This window comes from Mus caroli, chromosome 12 (genome assembly GCF_900094665.2).
Source record: "Mus caroli chromosome 12, CAROLI_EIJ_v1.1, whole genome shotgun sequence".
NCBI classification, from domain to species: domain Eukaryota; kingdom Metazoa; phylum Chordata; class Mammalia; order Rodentia; family Muridae; genus Mus; species Mus caroli.
This window is the reverse complement of record NC_034581.1, coordinates 57,827,635-57,838,274: the sequence shown is the minus strand read 5'-3', so window position 1 is coordinate 57,838,274 and position 10,640 is coordinate 57,827,635. Positions and strand designations below refer to the sequence as shown.

General features: G+C 34.8%; 1 pseudogene; it reads left to right on the top strand.

Annotated features, from left to right (window-relative positions):
* Positions 1-9,466: 9,466 nt before the first annotated feature.
* On the top strand, positions 9,467-10,327 carry LOC110306530 (annotated as a pseudogene).
* The last annotated feature ends 313 nt before the right edge of the window (positions 10,328-10,640 follow it).

The following is a 10,640-nucleotide window of genomic DNA, read 5'->3' as shown; positions in this document are numbered from 1 at the left end:
ATTCAGATCATACAACCGCTAAAGAAGATGCTTCGCAATATGCTGTCACACCCAAAAGGCTCCAATACCTCCTAAAATGTTATATTTAAATATATGCTAAGCACAACTATTTTAAAGAAATCAATTGAGCTAATTGACCAGAAAAAAATTCTTAGTATTTATTTTATGTAGGATACTGATAGAAAAATTGACCACTGCTGTGTTTTATGAGAGCCTGCAACACAAATGTTTTCCTCTCTCTTTGAGAAATATACTTCAGTGACTACCTGGGTCTTCTTGGTAGAAGTTATCTTGGATTTAAATTCTTTTGATATTATCTTAACTATGCTTTCTGTCTCTACTTTTTTTCATTTAATCAATTAAATTTACTATTGCTCTATATTCAAATTGTTTTATACATGTTTGTCTGTGAATATATAATAATATTTATACCTAAAGTTCTATATTACATAGTTATTTTTAAATATTTGGGGTTTTTATGTGTGTTGGGTTAGATGTGTGTATGTATACCACAAGCTAGTTTGGTGGCCTCACAGGCCAGAAGAGAGTGTTACTTCACCATACAGATTATGCTCAAGTAAAACACTCTGATGGAGATGAAGGAAGGATGTGACCAAATATATATGATTGTTTGTTTGTTTGTTTTCTTTTAGTTAAAAATCAAACTTAAAATTTTGATCCTATATTTTATATACAATATAATAAAGAGAATTCTGGCAAAACTGATGTTCGGTAATTATTTACTTAGACCAATTTTAGTGAACATATTTCTTTCATTAGACATGTATTTATATTCAGTCATGTGTATAAGATATGTCATATTGTTTTATCTATTCCTGAAGACATCACTTCATACTTCTTTGTAATATGATTGTGGATATCATTAATAGTTCTTTTTTATATTTTGCTTGTTAAAAGTATAAAATCAAATCAGATGATCAAATAAAACACTGATTTAAATAATCAATGTAATATTTTTAGGAGTAAATTATTGGTAAAAGCATTATAACTTCACATTTCCACATGTAGATTTATAAAATCTACATTCAGTTCACTTAAATAATTTGTGATTTTATGTCTTTTATTATATATATGTGTGTGTGTGTATTTAAATAATTAAGCTACAATGTATAATCACTAATTCTTTTATCTAAACAAAGTGCAATGCTTCTATAGCAAATTCACTAAATATCTTAAAGCTTATCATTTAAATTCCAAAAGACACAGAATAATTTATCATGTGAAATAATTTCTTCTAATCTGTCATCTGACAGATTAAAACTTTATTGAAAACAATGCATGAGGAAAGTTTACAGTCTCTCATTGATTTCTTTAATAGGCATTCACACATTAGTTTCTGACAATATTCTGAATAGGCATTGATTTTTTTGTCTTTTGCCATTCCAGTGTTATTTCAAGTGAGGAAAGGTGATGATTAAAGATTATACATACACACACACACACACACACACACACACACACACACACACAAACATACATGTTCCATGTTTGGAAAACATAGTAGTTCTTCAAGTATGTTTGTTTACTAACAATTTGTCAATCTATTGTTTGCCTTTCTTTGAGCCAGCTGTCTGTAGTCCTCAGTATGTTTGGAGGATGTTCAGTGTTTGGATGCTGTACCCATTAATCATGTTAATGTTATATAGGCATCCAAGTTTTGAGCTTCTCAACAACTAAATGATACAGCAAACACATTGAAAGTCTCAAACACATTGAAAATGCAAATTAATGTTTGTATATCAAATACGGAATTGTGTCTAACTTAAATCTTACATATCATTAAGATTTTATTTAGTTATTTTCAAGAGAGTTTATATAATAAACTGAATTGCATATGAGAAACTAAGGGAACTAATTAGTGCAAGATTTAAAAAAGAAAACCCTCTATACTGACAGACATTATTTGAAAGCACTTGCAGCTGAATGCCTTCACATGCAATTCCTCTCATCAAATGGTATACCTTGGAAACTGGAGTTCAATTTGCCATAACAGTGTGACTAAACTCACTTAGTCTGTGGAATAAAGAAAAAGAACAGGAAAAGTCTGAGTTGTTAATAATGAGGCATCTTGGGCCCCCTTAGATCAGAATTTCCCAACTAAGCATATTGAACATTGTGAATTTATCAGTAAAAATGATGAATAATGTTTCATTTTTTCAACCATGTGATTTTTCCTGACTCATTATGAAATATAAATTATTTCAATCTATAGTTTACACAAAACATTTTACTAGCTTTCTCCCAATATTTCAATGATCTATAAAGAAGATATGGGTTAAAACATACTAGATGTTTTTTTATTCAAATTCATTTTGAAAGTTTTAGTTTGAGCTAATAAATTAAATTGAAATTAATTAATTATATACAATTAACAATATTTAAGGATATAAAGCCATTTAGAATATAGCAAGATATGTCATCGGCAACAATGAGATAAATGTAATAGAGAAAAAACAATATTCCAATACCAAGATGAGTAAAAATACAAATTCTGAGATATTTTTAACAAGAGCTTTGTCAAACACATTTATTCCTTGAATCAGAAATCCTATGTTTGAAAGTAGATATTTCATATTGCAAAACACAAAAGCATCTAGAAATTCATGGTTATGGTTTTGTTCATGAACATTCTGAGTGATGAACGAGATGTAACAGGAGCATTTTGCAACTCCATCAAATATGGAAACTGGAATCTAAGAAAATGATACAAATATTAAAGTGATAATTTCATAGAAAACATATAACATTGTCATTATATGACTTTAAAATGAAAATTAGTTCCATTAAGCAAGAGGAGAACAGAAATTATAAGCACTAGAAAGTATAGGATTGTATTAAAATATTATTAAATATTTAGATATCAGAATACAAATAAATTGTTCAAAGCAGTAAAACTTTATTTTGGGAATCATATGCAATTAATACATCAAAGTTTTAATATTTATATACAAACTATTTATAAATTATAAATTGGGAATCTTACAGTACTTTTAGATAATATTAGACAAACTATCAAGCAATATTTCCAGACTCATAAATAAAAATGTAAAGCTGTAAAAATCATATAGAAGTATAGAAATGATGGATAGATAGGTTATTTTCCTACTCTTATAAATAGTACCCTATTGGGAATACTTATTGAGTACTTAATAAGTATTAGTGAACATAAAATTAAATAACTATATTATATGTAGTCTTTAAGAAAATCACTTTTATTTAATGGTACTAAATTTCAAAAAAAATATATAATTTATATTATAGTCCTAGTTTAAGCTATATAAACTTCCCAAAAGGGAAATCCTGACTTTATTCAATATAAATGGTGTTTAATATGTACATGATTTGGCAAATGAATAGCTGAAAACTAGATAGACTTATGTTTACATAATAAAGTTTGATGCTTTACACAGTTAACTAGATGTATACGGTATTTGTTATTAATGTATCTGAACACCAACTTTGGGACTTTTTTCTTTTTGGATGTTAAGAACTATTTGTGATTTCTTTATCACAGTTGCAATGTGAATAATTTATCTGCAAATATGCAAATGTGAAATTTATATTGAAAACCACAGATGATCTTACTACCATGTTCCAAAGAAAACGTGGAAGTAGACCATTTCCCTAGCTAAGCAATATGGATGGACCTTTGACAAATCACTGGCAGGTTTTATAGCTTCTAAGAAGATAAAAATTTGAAACTAGATGAATAGTGCACTGTGAAGGTGCATTGCCTATGCAAATCATATGTGCAAATTTCATTATTTAGGAAAAATGAAGGTATTAGAGCTTGACTCTCCATACTATGTAAATGAAAAGAAAATTCGCAAGTGTCAAGGGTACCTTGCTGTGTAGTCCAGGCTGTCCTACAACATTCTCTTTTCCCCAGATTTATCTTGTGTCTGCAATCTTCATTACTTTAACTACAAAGGGAATGAAATTACAAGCATGACCCACCATGTCCTTGCTCCTCCTTTGTCTTCGTTAGCCAGTTTTTCTGTGTACACTTTCATTTTCCTAGTTTAGTAAGTGATATTTCTTACTTGAATATTTATGAACAGCACAGAGTAAAGAGACATGCAATATTCCATGGCTATTGCTTTATAAGAATTAAACTAATTCTACCATCTATAAACATTTCAACAAAATAAACTAGTCATGAAGGATGGAGGCCTTTTTTCCACATTGTAGTGTCATAAGTTGAAGTGTGTCATAGTATATTAGAAATGAATTATGTATCTCATTAAATATAGCTATGATATCACATTTTGTATGCAAAGACCAATTCATTGTAGTCAAATTTACTGTGGAAAATTTATAATCTGTATAAATAACAATTCTTGAGTATTTAAGTATTTCTGCTCTAAATGTAATTAGAAGACCACGTTATGATATGTGTTGAAATACCAGAGTTTTTTTTTTTTTAATTATTGGTTATTTTGTTTATTTACATTTCAAATGCTACACCCCTTCCTGGTTTTCTCTCTGAGAAGCCCCCATCCCATCCCCTTTTCCCCTGGCTCCATAAGAGTGCTCCCACACCCACACACCTGAGGGATGGGGAACTGGGTTTAGTCAATAGAAAGTCCCAGGCCAGTAAAGCAAGAAACTTCCAGGACTTAACGGGGATGACATTAACTGAAATACCCAACAAATGGGAAAAAGAACCTATAGAGACCTTATCCGGAGTTAGGCACTGGTCCTGGTTAAGGGATGGGGCCACCCACTCTTCTCAAAATTTTAACCCAAAATTGCTCCTGTCTAAAGGAAATACAGGGACAAAGAGTGGAGCTGATACTGAAGGAAAGGCCATCCAAGGACTGCTCTACCTGGTGATACATCCCATATGCAGCCATCAAACAGACTTTTAAGCATCATCCTTATAAATTAAAGAAATGCAAGGAGAATTTAAAAGGTTATTTTAAAATATCATTAAAATTCTAAAACAGAAAAAAAAACCTTTTGTAAAACCATACTCCAAAACATTCTTAAATATGTCTTTTTCTTATATTTTATGAAAAACATTTTTTTCTGTAGTCATTTTGAAAAATGCAGATATTTCACAGGAGTATTTTCATTTTATAAAGGGCCCAAGTGAGGGTGTTTCAATCCCACTTGGGAGGGAGAAGAAAGAAGAGGTCAGAGGGAGTGAGGGAACTTAGTGGGAGAGGAGGAGGGGGCAGGGAAAAGTAAACATGATCAGGTATTGGGAGGGAACAGACATGAACCCCGAGGACCAGCAGAATGAATGCAAATACACAACCTAGGAGGTGGGAGGTGAAAGGACCCTCTAGAATGTTCCAGAGACCTGGGAGGTGAGAGATTCTCAGGACTCAAAGGAAGGGACCCTAGATGAAATGCCCAATAGTGGGGAAAGGGAACTTGTAGAGTCCACCTCCAGTACAAAGAAAGGGCATCTAGAGGAGGTATGGGGTTGCCAACCCACAGTCAAAAACTCTGACCCAGAATTGTTCCTCTAAAAGAAATGCAGGGAAAAAAAAAAAAACGGAGAAGAGACTGAAGGAAAGGAGGTCTAGTGACAGACCCAAATTGGGATCCATCTCAAGGGGAGGCTCCAAAGTCTGACACTATTACTATGCAATGCTGTGCTTACAGACAGGAGCCTGACATGGCTGCCTTCTGAGAGGCCCAACAAGTAGTGGGCTGAGACAGAAGCAGACACTCACACTCAACCAACGGACTGAAGTCGGGGTCCCTGTAGTTGAGTTAGGGAAAGGCTGAAAGAAGCTGAGGAGGAGGGCGACCCCATAGAAGACCAGCAGTCTCAACTAACCTGGACCCAGTAGATATCTCAGACACTGAGATACCAACCAGGCAGCATATACCAGCTGGTTTGAGGCCCCAGACACATATACAACAGAGGATTGCCTGGTCTGTCCTCAGTGAGAGAAGATACACCTAACCATTCAGAGACTTGAGGCCCCAGGGAGTAAGAAGGCTTAGCAGGATGGCTTTGGGGAATGTGGGTATGGGGACATTCTCTTGGAGAAAGGGGAGGAGGAATGGGATAAGGAACTCTTGGAGGGAAGAAGAAGAGGGGATAACAACTGGACTGTTGCTGCAGACCCTTTTGGTCCCTTTCTGCGTAGAATGGGTCTCTGTTTGCAGGTGGACAAGGAGTCGGTGAAATGAATGACAGCAGATCAAAAGGAGAGGTTGTGTAGAATCTGAATGTAATTTGTCAAGTTGAGCATCGAACTTTTTATACAGAAGAATAACAAGAAACCAGGTGAGATATATCCGCTGAGTTGCAGTGACACAAAACATAAGGAATATATACATTAAAAGAAGGTGGGACCAGGCCGCTGCCACTAAGAAGGGAGCCAGGTGTAATGCTAGTCTATTGTTAAGCCCACCATGAGGGGTTCTTAGTAAATGCCTGATTTATGCTGTTTCTTTGGGCCTAGTGAAGAAACCTGTCTCAGGGGGATTCCCTAACTCTTTCATGGTAAACCCACCTATTCACATTGTGAATTCCCTTGTCTGGGATTTTCTAGGATGTTGGAACACTGGCGTAGGCATAGCTATGTCAGAATTCAATCTTTAAAGGCACTTATAATAATATAAGACTAAAAGAGAGCACGTGGATCCATACACCAGACTAACACGGGGATAGGGTATGACTATATGGGTTATGAGAATGCCTGGTTCCAGGAGATTATGTTTCCTTGAAACTCTTTGCCTCATGAGTGCTTTCAGGCCTCTCGGTCTGCCACGCAGACTTCACTGGAGTGTGCGTAGCAGACTGTAAAAAAAGATTAAAGATTAATAATAATAATAATAACAATAATAATAGTCATGCAGTAGTGGTGCATGCCTTTAATACCAGCAGTCAGGAGGCAGAGGCAGGTGGATTTCTGAGTTCGATACCAGCCTGGTCTATAGAGTGAGTTCCAGGACAGCCAGGGCTAAACGGAGAAACCCTGTCTCAAAAATAATAACAATAATAATAATAAATTAAAAATCATGCTTATATGTATTGTTTGATTTATAAATAATATTTTCTTTAGCCTATTTTGAATAAATATATAATTTCACCATTTGTTGACTTTCATTTTAAGACATAAATCATGTGGACAAATGAATTTTTAAGAGCTGTGACATATATGCACATCCATATAGAAGTCTCTCTTGTGTCTACATGGATTGCCTCTGAACTGTGCTTAGGTTCACAGACCTAAGAAACGTGTATTTGAGATGGGGCATGTTCTTTTGGCTGTTGTCTTGGATTGTTACAAGGCAGAAACATTTTAAAATGCAGTCCACAAACTAGAAGCTATTCTAACTAATCCCTGCAGAATCATATATAGTCAAGCAGAGACAAGTGCTTACAAACTGATGCCACTTTCTAGGTTCTTGCTTATGTAGCTACAGAAAAATTCAGTATTGAAAATTTTTTATCCTAGGTTCTGAATAAGGAATACATTGTAAACTTTAAAAGTACTACTAAACAATATGCATATCATTTGTTTTCACAAATTGATATTAAATAATCTTATGGCACAATACATATGTAAGCTACAATGTCAGAATACTGACCAAGATATGCTAGAGGTTACCAACCAATAAAGAAAACATGGGAAGATAGTAAAGGAAGATTATCCTGATTTTTCTAACACAAACATTCACAGTTTTAGTGAAATTGTCCTTCTAATAAAATGACTGTGTTCCACTTTTTTCTCTCATCTTTGTTTTCCTTGATGTGAGTTTTCGTGAATGGATTCATGTACCTGATACTGTAACCAATATGCATTTTTCATTTCTTTTCTCATTCATCTATTCATTCAATCACTAGATATATCACTTTTATGATCCATGTATCTAATCTACACAGGCAATATCTTCCAGTCCATTTGAATTCTTGTAACTTTTTATACCACATATGCATGCTACTCTAGAAGAATATTAAATAAGATTTTAGATAATCACTTTAGAATTATGGCAAGTAAAAAACTTATGGATACATAATTTATCACATATGATTTAATTTGAAGTAACACACACACACACACAAAAAAACCCAAGTTACTTCATCTGAGATGTATTTATTTAGTTATGTAGTATACTACAGAAATTTTACCATTCAACCATGCATGATGGTAGATGCCTCTAACCCCATCATCCCGGACATAAGGTAGAAATATTTCAATTCAAAGCCACAATTAGTCCCACACAAGACTACACTACACAGCAAGAACTCAAAATAAACTAAACAACAATATAAAAACTCAAAGCAAAGTTATCAAATACCGTTATCAGATAAGATAAATTGAAATAAAAAATATATAATGTATACAGTTGTTCAAATGTGTGTCTGTATATTTTTTATTTATATATTTAAATCAACACACAAATATATTGAATCATGTTCAGGTAAAACTTAACAATATTTTGTAGGAACAAAAGAAAAACTTTCCATGGATATACAGCAGAAGAATAAATAATATTCATTAATAAAAAGGAAAAAAGATGAAATTTAGATAGTTAAATGTTTAGATAGCTATATGTGGTAACAGAACTTTTAAAACAACTTTAGTGTCTCTTTACTTGAAGTTTTATTTCCTACCACTTAATTTACTCAAAGTAAATTATGGCTTGAATATATAAAAATAAAGTTCTATAAATAAACTTCTCATAAATTGAAATAGTTTATGGTATATTAAAGTTCTCCATGTTAAGTATTTTATTAAACTCCTTAGGTACCTAATTATTAAATTAACCTTCATATATATTTTTTTTCACAAGGACAATACCCACTTTATATACGATTCAGAATAGATGTTTGAACTTTAAGGCAACCACTTGTCTGGGGATAATATTGTCCTTGAAAAGGAACAGGAGGAATAATGTACAAAACTGAGTGTTTTGTACAAAGTTTTTTACAAGTCACATAACTTATTATATAAGCTAGGGTTTAATTTTGTAAATACAATAATTTATCACTGAATGTACTTAACTGTATTTATCACCTGGAGCATTGTAAAGAAGCAATTATTCATGTAGAGGTTCTCTGTATTAATGTATAACCTGCCTATTGCAATGCCTGTTTATAAAATGGACAAGGTGCTCACATTGGCAATTTATTCACCAGTAGAAAATGAGGGTCCACAAGTAATATTGATATAAAAATATATATAAATAAGCCCTACTCTCCAGGTCAGGAAGCCAGAACATATAAAGTATTTCTATCTACAGCTATTAAAGAATATTGTAAAAAATGTGAATTCCACTCTGTAACACCCTAAAAAAAAGGTATTCTGTAGATAAATATTAAAATTTAAAATATAAAACACTCTCTTCACTTTCATCTACATGTATCTATAACTTAGACTCTCAAAAAACTATAGTGGAAGCTGGGGCTGCGTGGACTGTGAGGGGAGTTGTGTGTGTAAAACTGAGTCTGTAAGACTATACATGACATGACATGAGGGAGGGGCCCAGAGCAGGACTAGGGGACCCTGCCCCCAACAACCAAGGCCTCTGCAATGCTTACACTGTGGGGTGGACCCCAGGCTGGTGTCGGCTGCTTGGTGAGAAGGTGGTGACAGGTGAGGTCCACGTGGGGATAGTGGGGGAGCCCAGAGTCCCCGGGTGTCATGGGCCTTGATCCCCAGATGCAGGTGGCCTCAGCTAGCAGGGCGGGACTCCTCTTCCAGTCGATGGTCCAGTGGCACTGAAAGATGCGAAGAGGGTCCTAGAAACTGGGGGGAGCCGGAGGCCCAAGCCCATGATGTAAAAACTGAACAGGGCACCAGCTCTGTAGCAGAGGAAGAGAAGTCAGAAGTGGCAATACAAGGGAGGGAGGAGGTGAATGAGGTGAAGCAGAAGGTCGCAGGTGAAGAAATGGAGATGCTGGAGGCAAGTGGGGGAGTGAGGGGGTGCAGGAAGAGGCAGGGCCTTGGCACCTGGGCATTGATCTTCACAAGAACTCGCTGAAGGCCATCCAGTTGGAACTGGACAGTGAATGCCCAGGCCGACAGGGCCTTTCAACATCTGGAGCAGAAGTTTGTGGGGATGCGGAAACACCATCTGGGATGGAGGAACTACATCATTCAGAATATCCCAGGAATCTGGATGACTGCCTTCAGGAACCACCTTCAGTTGTCCGCCATGGATTAGGGGTCGGGATGCAGAGATATTAAGGTATTTAACCAATCTGGAGGTGAAGGAACTGAGACACCCTAAGACTGGCTGCAAATTCACGTTCTTTTTTGGAAGAAACCTCTACTTCGGAAACAAGCTGATTGTCAAAGTATATGAAGTGAGATCTCCTCAGCCTGGTTAGCAAGCCCTAAAAACCTTCTAGGGAGACAAGTAGATGGAAACAGCTGAACTCTTCCTAAAAATCTTCCTAATAATAATATGGAAGAACTGAAGAGATTTTCATGGGTACTCTAAGCAAGGAAAGTGACCTGAAAAGGCTTAGAATCAAAATAAAAACTGGGCTAAGGATGAAAACAAGACTCAGAACTTTCACATCTTGGTCAGTCAATGGTGATGAGAAGAAAAATAATTTATCAGGAACAATACTATTTCTGAGTGTTAAATGTTGCCTAGACAATGCTACTTTAAAGAAGCATTGGGTTGTTTCCCTCTCT